Source organism: Phyllostomus hastatus, unplaced genomic scaffold (genome assembly GCF_019186645.2).
Source record: "Phyllostomus hastatus isolate PE091 unplaced genomic scaffold, TTU_PhHast_1.1 phas_scaffold_1066, whole genome shotgun sequence".
NCBI classification, from domain to species: Eukaryota; Metazoa; Chordata; class Mammalia; order Chiroptera; family Phyllostomidae; genus Phyllostomus; species Phyllostomus hastatus.
The window spans coordinates 19,656,506-19,673,545 of NW_025334004.1; positions in this window are offsets into that span (position 1 = coordinate 19,656,506).

A 17,040-nucleotide genomic window follows, 5' to 3' on the forward strand; every position below is an offset into this window, starting at 1 on the left:
CTTTGCCCATTTTTTAATTGAGTAGTTTCTCTTTTTGTTATTGAGTTGTAAGAGTTGTTTATTATGTTCTGGACACTATTTGTAGCCACTAAGTAACTTGCAATTTTACAGCATCTCCTCTTTTACTAGTGTCTTTCTCCTCACCTATATGTAGAACCCCATCGGGACAGGCTCACTTCTGTCTATGCTAATCATTCTTCCATCTCTCATGTCGTCTGGCACAGAGAAACATTCACAAACAGGGAGGGAGGGAGGGAGGGAGGGAGGGAGGGAAGGAAGGAAGGAAGGAAGGAAGGAAGGAAGGAAGGAAGGAGGGAGGGAGGGAGGGAGGGAGGGAGGGAGGGAGGGAGGGAGGGAGGGAGGGAGGGAGGGAGGGAGGGAGGGAGGGAGGGAGGAAAAGACCATTGTTTTCTCATGAAGATGGGAACATTGCCTCCCTGCTATGCATCCCTGTCTATACGAGCACAGGCGGATAGTGCAGGAAAAGAATAACCATCCTTGGTGTCACATTTAAAAGTGAAGCCTCTTTTAGTAACCCTTCTTTCTATTTTTTGTTTATTAAATATATTTTTCATGACAATCTTTTACACACTGGGCAAGATGCTAGGCCAATGTAAAGAAAATTCGGTCTTTCTCAGAGTGAATATTTGTCAATCTACTTTACTGCCCAGAGACTGAACCTCCTTCTTATGTTTAGGGAATTCTCCATTCATGCATCGACCATATAAGGTGCAAATGCTGGAAACTCACGTCCCCAGCCTCAGGTGTGCCAGTAAAAGGCACTCACACTGGGATTCCACAGCTGGTGAGGTGAAGAAGCAGGGTCAGTGCATATTCTAGTCTGAGGAGACCGGTGGGCACAGTAACAGAGATAGCCACACCCAGTGCCCACCGACAGTGATGGGCACAGTTCTGGTAGCAGCTTCAGGTGCCTGGGATCTGTCCCGAAGCATGATGGGAGTGATGTTTCTTGTCTGTTGCACTCAACCATGGTTCTCTAGGAGATTGTGCAAACTGCCAATATTCTCTCTTTTTCAAAGAATTTATTTATTTATTTTTAGAAAGAGGGTAAGGGAGGGAGAGAGGTAGAGAAACACCAATGTGTGGTTGCCTGTCACGTGCCCCCTACTGGAAACCTGGCCTGCAACCCAGGCATGTGCCCTGACTGGGAATCAAACCGGCAATCCTTTGGTTTGCAGGCTGGCACTCAATCCACTGAGCTATACCAGCCAGGGTGCCGATATTATTTAATAAATTAATTTTCTGCCCAGATTATGCAGAGGTGACTACTATTGCTTGAAACTGAGAAACCTGACGGACACACCGCCCTCATGGAGCTCAAACTCTGTAACAAGGACTAACAAACTATGGCCTGGGCCCACCGTCTAAAAGTTTTATTGGAATAGACCATGTTCACCCATTTTCATATTGTCTGTGGCTGCTACAACAGCAGAGCTGAGTAGTTAACACAAACTCTCTACAAAGCATATAATATTTATTCTCTGGCCCTCTACAGAAAGCATTTACAGACCCCTGACCTAGAAAGGAGACATGCAAATAAATGTGAATTGCAACATAACACTTTCAACCTCTTATTAAGAACTATTTTTAAAAGATCCATATTTTTCTCTTGTACTATCTTGTAAGGTGGCACGTACTTTAAGTGACCCAGGGGCCTTTTGAATACATATATTATAAGGCATAGTTCCTTGCACAAAGCACTAGTTATATAAAAAGATTTTTTTCAAAAAAATGTTTATTGATTTTAGAGAGACAGGAAGGGAGAGACAGAGAAACATCGATGTGAGAAACACTGACTGGTTGCCTCCCATATGTGCCCTGACCCGGTATCAAACCCGCAACCCAAGTATGTGTCCTTGTCCTGACTAGGAATCGAACCCCCAACCTTTTGGTGTACAGGACGATGCTCTAAACAACTGAGCAACAACACTGGACAGGGATACTTTTTTTTTAATCTGTCACAAATCTGCCTAAAAGAGAGAGGTCTCTGGTCTAAGGATAGGAAATTAGTGGAATTTATTTTCTCTTAATATAGACCTGTTATTATCATAGATCCTGAAGAATACAAGTAATCTTATAATTTTCCTAAACAAATGCCAATCTAATGCAATTGGTTACTATCCACCGGTACCGAAAAAGAACATTGAATTCTACTCTCCCATGGGCATATTTAAATATTTGATAATCACTACTCCTCTCTCCTGACCTGTTGTTTTGTTTTTGTTCCTTTTTCCTTGAAACAACAACTTCATAAGAGATTTATCAAAGGTACAAAAGGGCCATTCATATCTGCATTTTCTAACAGCTCTCAGTGATGCTGGGACAGTATTCTCATCCCTATTGGACAACTTGTCCAATCCAAGTTCACAGATGGTAAGTGACGCAGTTGAGCTTCACATGGTTTGCTATTATGGCAAACAACATTTTGATTTAAATCCCATGGGCTTTCCATATGATAAAGAGCATTCTGTACCCTAAGTGCTCTTCTTTGCCATGGCTCATGTTCTCCCTCAGCATTTGCCTTTCTAAGCCAGAGAGATTCCCATCTCTCTCTCTCTACAACACACACACCTTCTTATTTGATCACCTCCTCATATTACAACAGCTAGAAACCCTTCGGTCTTCTACCCACTGCTTCCACTTCTAGCATGTCCTTTGCGTCACCCTGCCCATGCCATTATGATTTTAATGATGCGATTGCTATGCCCAGTAAGCTGTGTGTCTGGTGTCAATGGTTCAGTGTCTTACTGACTATATAAACTGTGGCAATTATATTTCTGACCATATAACCTCCTGATTGCTTCTCACTTTCTGTGCCTTCATAAAACGAATGTAGTATCTATGTTCTGAGAACCATGAGGGGTGATTAAAGTATTTGCATAAGGTGCTAAAGAACAAGAGCCAAGCACATTACCATTACTATAAATACACTTGAAAAATACAACCAAATCTTTCTGATAGACAACTCTGCTGGAAGAAATGTTTCCAATTCCACAGTGATCAAAATAAGGCATTAACATAAGCAACCTAGCACCAACGTTTATTTTTATCTTCTTACTGGAACAAAGATTTAAACTCTTGAAGAACAACTTGAGGATGAAATGTAAAAAACTTGCACTTCACATGTCAATTCTACGCAATTAGATTCGGGGCAGGAAATTTTTTTCATCACGGAGATAAACCAAGATAGAGACATTTCTCTTTTGTGCCAAATATCTGTCTTTATCTAATTCTGAAGACTGAAAAACTCTCCACCAGTGCCCAATAAATCCTTCTACCTGCAAAAGGCACTGTATGTGCTGAGATGATTGGAAAATGCAGTGTCATTTGAGACAGCAAGAAAACCTGACACCCAGAGAAATAACCAAGGGATTTACATTTCATTACTAGATTGAAAATTAGTTTAACATGAACAGAGTAACTGTGGGCAACCTGTTTAATTTCCATAAGCCTCCATTGTGTTATCTATGAAATGAGATCTACTCATTATCCTGTGAAAGTCAAATGAAAAAAATATTTCTATGAGACCCAAGGGCACATACCCAGTAATTGGTAGCTATAAATAGAAAGTGGTAAAATGCACTAGTTACAATGGTTATATTTCTTATTAACTGTGTGATCTTAATCAAGTTATTGAGCTGATTTAACCCATGCCTCAGTTGTCAACTCTGTGAAATGGGGATAATGATATTCCTTATCTCATAGGGTCGTTAAGGGAATTAAACAACAAGGCAATATGTGTAAAGCACCAAGGACAGTGTCTGGTGCCTGGTGAGCACTTGTTAAATGTCAGTTATCATACCATCATCACTGCATCAAAAATACATGTTTCCCTTACCCAGGAACCTCCCCCAAATACTAAATTCTCTGAAGAATAAGGTATTTGATTTAGGTATTAAAAAAGACACAAAGTAGAAGTTAAAATTGCTGAGAAGAAAATTCTTTCCTTGAAAGAAAAGTCACGGTGCCCTCCTAAACCATTTCCAAAGCTGCCACTGCCCCCCTGGCTTCCCGGTGTCAGACACCAACTGCCTTGGGACTCGAATCGCATCGGTCTGTCCAGAGTCCTGCACTGAGAGGGAAGCAGTCACACAAATCCATCTGAATGGAGAGGCGAATGGTTATGGCATCTCATGCATTTGTTGCAAAAGTCATTTTAACCAATTTTAATGTAAAAGTTCCTAAATTGTAAGTGTTTTCCTAAGTGATACTTTATGGCAAAACTGATCTCTACATAAAGTGTAAGAAATAATTTTGTGAAAAAAACATATAATTTGAGAGGGTAATAATCGCCCTGTCAAAGACTAGAAGTTTCCCTGTTCTCAGAGCCTTCTCTACATCTCAGTTGTACAGGCTGTCATCAAGATGAAATTTATTTCTTCTCTAATTGCACCACAGTGGCCAGTTTTATAGGGCATGTAGCTGTGGTTCACTTTTCCAAAGGGTGCAAAATCCATGGTGTGGCCTGTGTAGGGAATTGCAAGCATAATGAAGAGAATGGCTAGGTGCCAATGAAACTGGGCCCCCTGCCCATTAAAGGCTTCTAGAGCACGGAGGTGCAGTCCAGATGTCTAAAATTGTGTAAAAACCAGTGACTAACTTCTTCAGGGGAAGCTCCCAAAGAGGTTGCCCATGACCTCAGTCCCAAAGGAACTGCCCATCAGAGAATGAGAGTTTGACCCGTTTTGTGCAATTTCCTGGGGTTTGCTTTCGCATGCATGAAAATATGGAGCAGGCATCAAAATCCTCCATGGCTATTTCAAGATCTGTGTGTGGCTCCCCCTTAAAACCTCTCCAATTTCACACATAATTGATAACAGGCAGATAACAGTCTCATGATTAGGAACAGAAATGATAGTCAGTACTGGCTTATCTTCTTCTGTAGGACTGGCTGCTTGGTTTCCCTTCACTCTGACTCCCCAAATATTTATTTGGCTCATATTATTTAGCCTATGGGATTTCTTGTGTTAGCTAGGGCCTGAAGCTTTGTGCAGGAAGCAAGTACATTATATGTCCCAATACTCAGAGTGCATATATTTGAGAAACAAGGCTTCTGTTTTTGAAACATAACTCTATGTTTCAGGCGTGAATTAAATATGATTCTCTGGGCCAGTGAATGGTCAGCAGACTGGTTACTAAAGGCATAGGCTTAAACATCAACTTTTCTAAGCCCAAATCCCAACTGCACCACTAACCAGCTGCATGACCTCTGAGGCTGTGAGAGAGCATCCTAGTCTGGACAGAGAACCGGGCCAGAACACCTGGCCGGGACCTTCAGGGAAACTCCGACATGGATTAGTAGTTTGACAGATGAAAAGCGGGGAGCTTGGTGTTACAGAGAGAGGGAGCAGAGTGCAAACAGATAACAAGGAAAGAAAAAGGATGCAGCACATTCAAGGGGCACAGAAAAGAGACTGTGACGACAACAGAGAAAGCAGGATTGTGGCTGGAATTGAGGACGCAGAGGCGGGGAGCACGGACTATGGAGGACTTTACAAGCCATGGTCAGGGTTTTTTTTTTTTTTCTTTTAAGACTAATTGTTGGAATGTTGGGTGTTAGGAGATAGACAGTCTGAATAAAAAGGAAAAGGACTCATGGACATGGGCAACAGTGTGGTGATTGCAGAGGGTGGAGGAATATAAGGGAACTAAATGGTAATGGGGAAAATACAATAAAAATTTTTAAAATAAAAAGATGATAGGGAAAATTAAAAATAAAAATAAAAACTAATTATTAATTGGGAGTGACTGCTTAATGGGTATAAGATGTCCTTTGGGGGTGATTAGAAAGTTTCAGAACGAGATTGAGCCGACTCTTGTGCAACACTGGGAACACACTAAATGTTACTGAGTTGTAATTGCTCATGTTTTGTTCTGTAAGTTTTGCCTAACTACAAAATAAATTTAAAAACAAATTGTTATTTTAAAAACTGATACATGCACAGATGGTACAGACTTCAGAAAGTATGAAAAGAGTATTCTGGAAATAGTTTCCCTTTTACTTATGACCCCCCCGATACCGCTCCTTCTCCGTGGACACCTCGGTTAACAGCACAGTTTTGCTGGTTATCCTCCCATGTCTATTTTTGTGCGGTATGTGTGTGCATGCTATTAATTGTCTCATCCATTCGTTGTGCTCCACACATGCTGCTCTGTGCCTTGCTCCTGTCACTCAATAACCATCTGGAGACGATTCCACATAAGGACACAGACAGCTGCCTCAGTCTCTCCAACGGTTTTCTTGTATGTTTTTATAGTGGGTTAATTCTAATCTTTTGTTTTTATAAGGGTGTCGAAATAAAAATTCTTGCTTATGCCTTAGTTTTCAAAGTCACAAGCACATCTCTAGTCTAACTTTATATTTCTCTGTGCTCTTATGGGCTTTAGCCAGTACCTGCCGAACTGTGTGTCGGAGAGGTTATCAGGTCACTTCTCATTCCACACAGCAGTGTGTGCGCATGTCAGTTCCTCCACATCCTCGACAATAATTGGCATGGTTAGGCTTTTTAATTTTAGCAGTTCTAAGTACTCCATGAATAATGACAATGATAATCTTTATACATACTTATTTGTCATCTATATATCTTCTTTGAGGAAGTGTTTATTGAATCGTTTTGCCCAATTTTTTTATAGGATTCTTTGTTTCCTTAGCATTGAGTTTTGAGCATTCTTTTTCTGTTCTGGATACAAGTTATTTATCAGATGTTTGTTTTACAAATATTTTCTCCCAGTCTACTGTTGGTCTTTTTATTCTCAGAATGGAATCTTCTAAAAGCAAAATTATTTTTTAGTTTTTATGTTGTTCAATTTAGCAATTGTTTTAATAGATAATGCTTTTAGTGCTGGATCTAAAAAAATATCTTTTACTAGACCAAAGTAATGTTTCCTCCTTGGTTTTTTTTCTGGACATTTCATAGTTTGAAATTTTACTTTTATGTTTAGGACCAATTTTTATCTAATTTCCCTATATGGTAGAAGGAAGAGACTAATACTGATTTTTGTGCACATGGGATATCCAATTGTTCCAGCATTATTTGTTGAGAACTATATCCTTTCTCGACTGATACAGCTCTTTTCATTGGGATGGTCAGTCACCCTGCCAGTCTCTTGAAAACCGTTGTGTGAAACCATTTGTCAGCTGCATCATCTGGTATGTTGCTCCTTTCGGGCCAGAGAGTTAATATGTGCTGGGTGCTCTATCTTCACTGAAAGTACAAGTCTGCAGCTAGTTTCCAATTTGTTTTCCTCATTTTCAAACTGATGTCATAGGCTTAGTCATCATCATTATTTCCATGTTGCAGGTTTATAAACTGGAGTTCAAGGAAGTTCAACAATTCACTGACCTCACAGAGTTGTTGCAGTGATTAAATTACGTGAGCTTGCAAACACCATAGCACAGCATATGACACCGTAATTGTGTCATAGTCAGTAAATAAGAGTTTTTGAATGCATTTGTAATTATTTGTTTTTAACTCTACTGCCACCACAGTGTCCCTCTTTAGGGTATTCAACACCCATCAGTATTTCTCCTTGAAAACTCCCTACATTTATTTCCTTGCCCAGGACGTGTTGAAGAGTGTTGTGTCAGCCCGATCAGGAAGTTCCACGCACACCCCCAGCATCAGCTGCTGATCTGCATTTCTCAGCCACCCATGAACTTCATTCACTACCTGCTAAATGACTGCTCTCAGAAAGTGACAGGTGGCTACAACATTTCGCCAACATAAAGCTCACTCAATAAAAATAAAAGAAGCCTTATAGAAGAGCCGTTTTGAGGAATAATGGATAAGAATATATTTTGTACAGTCTGTTTATCCTAATGTGTCAGGGTCTGTGAGTTCAGGCTAAGAATTAAACTACTTTAGTTAATGGCACAGGCTATTAGGGAAATGGAACTATTCTCATCGCTCGAATGCAGCTCCGTTAACAGAAACACCACTTGTTTGTATTAATATATTTCCCAGAGCTGTAATTTGTTTACCAAAATAAAGTCCTTCTGCGGGCTGTGGAATGTTATCTCTTTATCTTTGCCACTCTCCCAACTGCAGCCTGGCTGTGGCACGTAAGGACGTAAGGACGGTGGGGGCTCCTCTCACGAGACGATCTGCTGAGGCTGGATTTCACTGGCGTGTCGGAACCTGAAACAGTGCCCCGAGCTGGACCCCCGGATATCTCTCTACCAACCGAAGGCCCAGCCCCATGCATTTTTGTGAAGCAGGGAATTCAGAAATAGAAATCTAGAATCTCAGACTCAGAAGCAAGGATGCTGTCGCAGCGGAAAATTCATCCAGCTATCCTCTTCTCTCGCCTCATCTTTTCAAAGCCCTGCTTTTCAGAAGAGATTTCCCCTCCTTCACCTATCTATCACCTTTCTGACCACTCTCGCTACCACCCCCCAACACTCCACCCAAATTCTCTCACTAAAGTCATCAGTGGTTTCCATGTCACTAAACCAAGGAATAGATTTAGTCACCCTCTGATTTGATGGATCAAAATAATATTCCACTATGTTCAGCTCTACTTTTTTCTTTCTTTTATTATTCATGTTATTACAGTTGTCCCCACTTTTTCCTGCTTCGCCCACCTCCTCTCAGGCCCCACCTACCTTTCCCTCAGGCCATCACCACACTGCTGTCCTTGTCCATGGGTCATACATATATGTACTTTGGCTAATCCCTTCACCTTCTTTCACCCAGTGTCCCCTCCCCCCTGAGAGCTGCCAGTCTGTTCCATGTATCTATTCCTGTTTCTATTTTGTTTGTTAGTTTAATTTTTTCATTAGATTCCACATGTAAGTGAGATCATATGGTATTTGTTTCTCCCTGACTGGCTCATTTCACTTAACATAATAACTTCCAGGTCTACCCATGCTTGCAGAAAAAATAGGAGTTCCTTCTTTTTTACAGCCAGGTACTATCCCATTGTGCAAATGCACTACAGCTTTTCATCTGCTCATCTACTGATGGGCAGTTGGACTGTGTCCAGATCTTGGCTATTATAAATAACATGGCTATGAACACAGGGGTGCATATATTCTTTTGAACTAGTGTTTTGGGATTCTTAGGATTTATTCCCAGAAGTGGCATCGCTGGGTCAAAAGGCACTTCCATTTTTAATTTTCTGAAGTATCTCCATACTGTCTTCCACAGTGGCTGCACCAGCCTGCATTCCCACCAACAGTGCAAAAGGGATCCCCTTTCTCTACACCCTCACCAGCACTTGTTGTTTGTTGATTTATTGATGATAGCATTCTGACCATTGTGAGGTGACATCTCATTGTGGTTTCAATTTGCATCTCTCTGATGACAAGTGACATTAAGCATTTTTCCATATGTCTATTGGCCATCCGTATGACCACTTTAGAGAAGGATCTATTCAGATTCTTTGCCTATTTCTAATTGAATTGTTTATCTTCCTGGTGTTGAGTTGTATAAGTTCTTTATGTTTTTGGAAAATAAACCCTTATCTTATGTATCTTTGGCAAATATGTTCTCCCACACAGTGGGCTTCTTTTTCATGTTGCTGATGTTTTCTTTTGCTGTGCAGAAGCTTTTTAATTCTATGTAGTCCCATTTGTTTATTTTTTTCCTTCATTCCCCTTGCCCTAGGAGATACATTGGCAAAAATATTGCTATGCAAGAGATCTGAAATTTTACTGCCTATGTTTTCTTCTAAGATTTTTATGGTTTTGCAACTTGAATTTTTCTTTTATCCATTTTGAGTTTATTCTTGTGTGTGGTGTATGTTGGTGATCTACTTTTATTTTGTTGCATGTACTTGTTCAATTTTCCCAATACCATTTATTGAAGATACTGTCTTTACTCTATTGTGTGTTTTTGCCTCCTTGTCAAATGTTAATTGACCACAAAGGCATGGGTTTATTTCTGGGCTCTCTGTTCTGCTCCACTGATCTAAATGCCTGTTCTCATGCCGGTACCAGGCTGTTTTGATTACAGTGGCTTCATAATTTAGTTTGATTCTGTCTCTTGGTTTCCATATCCACATTACACTAGCTTTTCTTCTTCTTTTTTTTTCTCTTGTCACACTTTTTCAGATTTCTTTTTAGATTCATCTTTCGGGAACCTCAATCATTAAATGCTGTGAATGGTCAGCCCTGTGTGTTGTTCTTTCCTCATGCTTTGCACTCACCCTGAGGAAACTCTTCATGTGCATGCCTCCAACTGTCAGCTGTGTGCAGGTGACCCACATGGTTCCTCTCTGACCTATGGACTCCCCTCACCAGGGGCCCCATTGGCATTAACACATGATATCTGAAAGGAATTCTATATTTATTCATCATGTCTAGGTCCATGTGAAAATAAAAGAATTTTTTAAAAAGCAAATATGGCATGTTAGCTCTAGTTCTCCAGCTTAAAATAAACACTTCAATGGTTTTCCATTGCCCCTAAGAATTAACATGATTCCATTGCCCCTAAAAATTAACATGATTCTTAGGACCCTGGGTAACTCAGCCACTGCCTATTCTCCAGCCTCATCTCACACCACACTCCACCTTCTGTCTTTTTCTTAAGCAAGCCACCTACACCTGCTTTCTGCCTCGCACGTTTGCCACACACCCCCTCCAGCCACAGGAACTTCTATCTGGTCCTCTTTCCTCTGCCTTTCCCAATCACCTCCTCATTAACTGTACTCATGCCCCATGTCCAGGTCAGCACATCACTGCCCAGGTTCACTCACCCCAGCCTTCCAGAGAAGGTTACTGTTTTCTGTTTTGCAACCTCAGACAGCAATATTTCTGAGTGTTATAATTTAATTTGTATGCAAATTAATTCATTAATGTGACTCTTGTCCCAGAGTGAGAGCTCCTGATGGCAGAGAAATATCTAGTCATGTTCTCCAGTGTATCTTCAGAGTTAGCACAGTTTGTGATCAGAATTTGTTGGATTTATTGAGGCCTGGGTCCCAGTCTTAGCTCTGTCTTTATTGGGGTAATGGCTTTCAGTACAAAGGACAGCTGCTTGGATTGCATGGATATCTGTGCCTCTCCTTGAAAGATATTGATGCACTGCACAGATCCTGCCCATAGGAAGGATCCAATCCATTGACTGATAAATCCGTTAAGTACTATTTCATTCTCAAGAAGCTTGAATACAGGGATCTACAGAACTTTGCTATTTCATATAATTCCCAAGTCTCCTCTCTCAGTGCCTGCAAGTGCCCCAAGGTGCAATTTCCCTTACCTGAGCTTCATGACTGCTTGATAGGGGCAGAAGCCTGCATTTTCCTGGGGATTCAAAGAGTGTAGAAAGTGCACAGTTGATGCTCATTCGGGAATGCTCACAGCTTGTCCCAGTTGTTGTATGGTTTGGAAAACTTGAAGAAAAGGCTTTAATGGGAGGACATGTGGGAAAACACTTGACATCAACCATAAGAGAGAAAAAATGAATCTCTGGCTAGTATCTGTCTAAATTTCCAGGCTGCACTGCCTTGCTCTACTGAATATCTGGAAAAAGTCCAGCCATTATTAATAAAATGAGAATGGTTTGGGTAACATTGATGTAACCCGGCAACCAAGGAGAGTGGACTGGAATGTGCATGCATGAACAATGACAACTTCACTGTGCTAGTCAGTGGGGGTGGTAGACATCACTGAGTGAGCATGTGGACTGTGTGGCTGTCACATTCAAAATGGCTGAGTGAGTAGAGCAATGAATCTGCATCAAATTTTGCATTAAATTTAAACATTCCCCTGCGGAAACTATGTGGATTACTCAGAAGGCCGCAGCTATGGGCAATTGGTGATTGGCAGCTTTGTCACAACAACATGCCCATTCATGCATCAAGTGTCCTGCAGAATTTTCTGGCAAAATATCAAACCACACAGATAACTCAGTCCCTCTAAAATTCAGATTTGGTGCCCTGAACTTCTGGCTTTTTAAAAAACTAATACACCTTTGAAAGGGAAGAGATTTCAGACTGTCTGAATGAGATTCAGGAAAGTACAACGGGGCAGCTGATGGTCACTGGGAGAACTGTGTGAGGTCCCAAGGTGCCTACTTCAAAGGGGACTGAGGTATCATTGTCCCCTGTGCAATGTTTCTTATATCTTCTATCTTCTTCAACAAATGTCTCTATTTTTCATATTACATGGCCGGATACCTTCTGGACAGACCTTTTATTAACTTTATATCACACATATATTTATTTTTTTATCATTGTGAAATGCCGAGAATTATATAAGTTTCACAGGCAGAAAAGCATTTTATCTTCCTTAACCCCTATAGTGCAGTTTTGTCTTTGTTCTTTTTTTTTCTTTCAGGTTAGGGCACTGATAATTAGAAACATCACCCAGTGGCCCAGTGTGTATTATCCCTCTAGTGGGCCTAGTTTTAACTAAGCTGCTTTTATTCTAAGACATGCCATGTTTCCCATTGCATTAATTAAAAATTCCTTATCCTGTTTCTTCTCAAATTCCCAAACATAAGTTGGTGTCTCTTCTTCCCACCTGCACTACGAATCCCTGAGGGGCCACAACAGCCCACTAGGGTTCTACATCAAGTCAGACTGCAGCACAAAGCAGGTCGTCTTTCGCTGAACTGGGGCAGGGCAGGTAGAGGGAATGACAAGCAGGCGGACACAGAGCCCACAAGGTCAGAGGAGAGGCAACTGAAAGCAGTGTTAGTGTGCTAACAATACCAAGGGGCACATACAATCTATTTATTGCTGGGTAGAAGGGCCTTGGGTCAGGACCAGCTGTATAAATTACAGGGCCCTGTGCAAAATAAAAACACAGCGTCCATTGTTCAAAAAGCAAAGGGAACAAAAGGTTTTTCCTTTCTTCCATAGTCTTTGTCTCAACCTCTTGAGCTGTTTTTCTCATTTGCTGTTCAACATTGCATATCCTTGGACACGGGGATATTTTCAGGTCAAGTGCAGAGACCCAGGTCTACATCCAGGCCCCACTGGGGGTGGTGGGCGTCAGCAGTTACTGCAGAGGGGCAGGGAAAGTGGGCTGAGAACACATCCAGGGCAAGGAGACAGCACAGGCTGTACACAAGGCTCCCAAGCCCCACTGCCTGTTCCATTGTCCCATCAGATTTCACTTACAAAACCTAGAGCCAGCAATAAAACTAAGAATTTCATGACAGTATTTGCAGAGCATTAAACCCTGAGAGGAGGAGCTCCTTTCTGAACGTGGAACCCGGTGCAACTGTGCTGGCTGCAGAGCCCGGCATCCAGCCCTGCTCACCTGTGCTGGTGAAACTAAGACAAAGTCAGAGGTTTCCAGACCACTGACAATCCTTGCCTTCTGCATGCCCAAAAGATCAGCACTTGATAGCTCTAAATAAATATGGTAATAAATTGAACTGGAGAGTTTTCCAATAAAGCAGAAAAGATATGTGGTTTTTTTTAATGATAGTATGAAAGTCAGACTCTCCTTGGAGACTCAAAAGGAAAGTTTTTGGTACTTCTTTTATATGACTAGATATAAGAAAATGAAGCATCAGATGCACAGAGTTTAACCTCAAATTTAACCCCTTTAAGCAATAGCAGGCCAGACTGTGAGAGCACCTGCCTCACCCCGCCGTCTGCAGGGAAACAGTGGTACCACCTGAAGGACGCACAACATTTGGTGAGCAGCGTTTCTCCACCCTTTTCAGGGAAGGACAGCGCAACAACAAAAATTAAGCACCTAAACCTCAAACACTTTCTTGTTGATTCCAGGCTCTCCCTAGACCCTGGAAACTCCCTCAATGATTCTACCTCTCTCCGGAGCCATTGCAGGTGGGCCAGCAGCCCCAAGAGTCTGACTTGAGGGAGGCGCTTGGCAGAAACCTTCTCGGTCTACACCTTAGCCTCCTCACACCAGCAAGACCTGTGGGTAAAAGTGTGCTATCCGATGCAGGCTACTTCTCCTGGGGAGGAGATCCTATCTGGCCACTATAAGCCATCCAGTTCTCACAGTGTGGGGCTTCACTTTACAGACGAGCTATCAGTCACGTTCCCACAAAAGTGGGGGCAGTTTATTGTTCAAAAATTGAATCCTACTTTTTTTAGTTAATATTCAGTTATATTTGCCATACAATATTGCATTGCTTTCAGGTGTGCAACATAGTGATGAGACATTTAGATACCTTACAAAGTGATCGCCACAATAGTCTAGTACCCACCTGGCAACATACATGTATTTTCTTGCAGGCAAATCCTGTGGGAACCCAGACTCCTCCATTCTGGAAATAGGCATGGCTCTCAGAAAAATGTTGAGGAACTAACTAGCACAAGTTCAGATGTGCATGTTAAACTGGTGTTACCTAGGGTTTCTTCTCAGAGCAGTTCTGCTCCTTCTTATGCAAGCGGTTCTTTCATTTTATATGAAAACATTAGTTTTTTTTTTGTGGTCAGCATGTGTCTCTGCTGAACTGCCATGCTTGAGGCTGAAATCTCTAACAAGATCCTGCTAAATATCAGATGTGGTGAATGTCCTTTTCTAGATTATGTGCAGAGTCCATGGAAGGATGAAGAAACCCAATTATCACCAGACATGCCACACACCAAAAGCAAAGCAAAAGCAGTCCTGCCGTAAGCAACGTGCGTGTACACCGTGTGCAGAGGGGAGGGTGCTTGCACCCAGGAAACAGGCCAGGGACATCCGTGCAGCAGTACAAGCTAGTCAACACGAGCTCCTAAATTCACTGTCCCTGTAATTTAGGGTTAGTCTTAACTTGTTTGTTTCTCATGGAATATATTAATTTGCTAGAGTTGTCAGAGAAAAAGACCACAGACTGGGTGACAACAGAAATTCTTTTTCTCACAGTTCTGGAGGCTAGAATTCCAAGGTCAACACATCACCAGTGTTCGCTTCTTCCAAGAAGTCAGCCTCTTGCCTCTCTCTCTCTCTCTCTCCCTCTCTCTTTCTGCTTACAGATGGTGTCTTCTTTCTGCACCTTCAAATGGTCTTCTCTCTGTGACTGTTCCTGTCCAAATTTCCTCTTCTTACAAGGGCACCAGTCCTACTGGATGAGAGCCCACCCTCATGAATCATTTTAACTTAATACCTCTTCAAAGACCCCGTCTTCAAATACAGTCACATCCTGGGGCACCAGGGGTTAGGACTTCATTGTGTGAATTTTAAAGAGACACAACTCAGCCCATAACTGGAAGAATGGTGAACATAAGGGAAAAAGGGACTTTTAGGATAACTGTCTCCTCTGATTGATTGTGCGTATATCTAGAATCCAAATATAATTGTAGAGTAAATTTCAACCCAGAGAAAATAATTTTCTTTCTATAATCTTGTACTTTAAAACATTGTTGCCACCCAGATAAGATTTATACTAAATCGGGCCTTATTTTCTGCAGCTCACTGAGGGAAATGAAGGGCTCATTACAAAAAGTCTAGTAACCTTAATAGTAGGAGAGTCCCCATATTCAATTCATGTAATATGAATTTTCCTAGGTTTTTCACTTTGAGGGAATGATCTGAAGCCATTAAGGTTCCTATTAGTCAGTGTAAGCTCAGCAAAGCAGAAAATACTGCCCATTTCCAAACACTAATACATGGGGTGACATATTCTCTGCCTCAAAGATACAATAAATTCCTGCCAGTGCTAGCACAGAAGACCTTAAGCAGTTGGCATTGGAGTTGGTTGCAGATGAGCAGTTGAGCACCTGGGAATGGACGTGCCTCTTCCCATGCATGATCTGTACCATTAGTGGCAAGGGAAGGATGAGCCCCTCAAAGAAGGAGACTTTGTTTGAGGCACAGGTGTTTACTGAGCTGACTCCACGGGAGTTGCCGCTGCTCCCCGGATTGATGTGAGCCTCCCCACCTTTCTAGCCTTTCATGGGAGAAATCCCCACTTTACAAGCTCTCATAAAACCATGAACTTCCCCTCTGTAATATAAATAACAGTTATGAATATACACTCAGTGCCATGAGTAACTGGCTGATGCTACTACCTCCATCACTAGGCTATAAGCCCAGAACTGCAAGGAACATCAATGTTTCATTTACCGTTATGACTCTCGTCAACCAGGCCTGGAGATGTGATAGCTAATTCTGGAAACAAACAGTGGCTACATGACTGAACAGTTACGGCTCTTGCTAACTGACCATAGTTTCAGTTTCCAGCAAATGGCTTCCTAATAATCCAGAATTAGAGAAACAAGAAATTACTTTCTTTCTCTATGTGGACCAAACCAAACCTGGGACAATGAATAATTACTTAACATATGCATATGCATAATAATACACAAAAATGCAACTATTTATAACTTTACATATCATTTAAAATCCTAAAAGTGTCTCACATCTTACTTTTGAATGTTTTTTTTTCCTCTCCAAGCCCTTATGGCACTTTCAACATAGCTTTATATTGAAGAAGTAAGTGCTCATAGTTCATCTTCTCGTGTATCGTCTTCATCATAGTGTAGAGTAGTTATAGGATCCATTAACCTTGCAACATGAACAGAAATATTTATGGTATCTAATCTGGCAACACAACTGGTGATAAAATCTCCTCTCCTGCAGGTCCAACAGGGACATTTGGCTAATGTTAAAGACCTCATTATCTCTGGCAAAGTCCATTTTCTCTCTCATCTGAATCCCAGACCCACATATTCTGTTGGGCGTCTCCACTCAGAACCCACCAAATCTGGTCCCTGCCTGTTTCAGTAAATAAAGTTTTGAGTGTGGCCATGCTCATTCACTTACATTTTGTCCCATGATGGCTTTCATGCAACCCAAGGCAGAACTGAGTAATTGGCACAGAGGTCCATTATTACCCCTCAAGCCAAAAATATTTATCATCCAGCTCTTCACAGAAAATGTTTGAATATTCTGTTCACCACTTACCCGCCTGTGGGTTTCCATTTATTTATCTATAAAGTGTGGATAGTGATACTATCCACCTTGCATGGATGCTAAGGTAGTAAATGTGGTTCTGTGCACAGACCACCTAGCAGCTGCCTGGCATGCAATAAGCACTCACACGTGTTGGTTCTTGATGGCAATCTTACTCCTTCTCCTTTGCTGACCTCACAAGCCCCTGTTCGTGT